Source organism: Chaetura pelagica, unplaced genomic scaffold, assembly GCF_000747805.2.
Source record: "Chaetura pelagica isolate M959 unplaced genomic scaffold, ChaPel_1.0 scaffold87, whole genome shotgun sequence".
Taxonomy (NCBI): Eukaryota; Metazoa; Chordata; class Aves; order Apodiformes; family Apodidae; genus Chaetura; species Chaetura pelagica.
Genome location: NW_009954189.1, coordinates 249,677 through 251,178, shown reverse-complemented (window position 1 = coordinate 251,178; position 1,502 = coordinate 249,677).

Sequence of the window (1,502 nt, the reverse complement as noted above, 5' to 3'; positions counted from 1 at the left end):
GGACTAAACATGCAAGGGATAAATTATTTCAAATGCCTGAGTTCAGATTCTAATCCAGACTAACTCCTCCAGCTCTGGTGAAATCACTCAGGGTTTGTGCAGGTATAAATGACAGCAGGATTTGACCCAGAGGTTTTGTGTGTCCAATGAGAGAGCTGAAATGTGGGATGTTGCCTTAAGTGTGGACAGGCCAAACATCTGGAAAGGGATGGCTTTGTTTTGCATTCACGTGGTTGAGAAACCAGTTCCCACTTCTGAAGGATATTTAGTGTGGATTTTCTCCAAGGACATGAAAAACTAACTTCTGTTTTACTCAGAATCCCCTTATCAGATCTAGCTACTCATCTCTGTCTCCATTTCCACACCAGCTGCTCAAACATCCACCATTCCTCTCCATAGGAGCTCACTGGGAAACCAAATCTGAGTTTGCTTCTAAGCTGGATTTCATTGCCCTTCATTATGTCATTTGTAGCAAGTTTTGCTCCAGAACTGATTGGCCTTCAGCTGCTTTATCTTACTTGGTTTCTAAAATGAAATCACTTAAAATGAGTGAAGGATCCTTAATTCTGAATAGCAGTGGGTTGGGGGAAGGCAATAAAATGTCACAACCCCCCTTCAGCTGGGTTTGTGAGGGGCTGAAATGAGCAGCCACCTCCATGGACAGGTTCTACAGCCTATCTACAGGTTTACTTCTCATCTGCAGATCCCTGCTGGCTTCACAAGGTTTTGTATTCTTTCTTTTGCCTACATACTATGCCTCAAGGTTTAGGTTTGCTCCATCCACCAGGACATGGGGCACTACCCTAGGCTCTGCCTTACAGTGGCCAGTCTCACCAGCACAGGCAATATAAGTGAGAAAAAGGGAAATAAAATGAAATGTTGCTTTGTAGGAAACAATCCTGCAGCCCTTCTTGCTTAACTCACTCTTAGGAGTGAGTCCTAAGTTCTATACAAATCCAGAGAGAGGAAACATCTGCTCTCAGTGTGTTCAGTCCAATGAATCCAGACAGACAAATCTTAGGGAAACAGAGACAATGAGAAGAGCAATGATTTATCCCAACTTACTACATCACTTTGTCATTTCAGGCTGGTGCCTTACAAGCATCATTCAGAAGCTCTGTTGTGAGTTTTGACCCAGCTTTGGGATGATGTTGTAGATGAGGATTCCTCTCAGCCCTAACCTCCCAGAGGCTCTTCTACCAAAAAGAGTACCCAAGGATTGACCCAAAACTCAAGGGTTTCACAAGGGTGGCCTAATCCTGCAGGTCAGAACCTGCAGGGGAGGTTTTGCTAGTAGAGGGAGGCCGTCCACAACTTTCCTCACCCCCTTCTACATTGCAAATCACAAAGCACCCAGAGGGGATGGTCTGCAGCCTGCATTCAAATCTAGAGCAGCAAATGGATGTAGGAGAAGGTTAAGTATTTGCTATTTTAGGGGGAAAAGTGTGGAGGGGTGAAAGACAGGATCATCCCAGTGCTGCTGGCATGGTCACTCCTGCTGA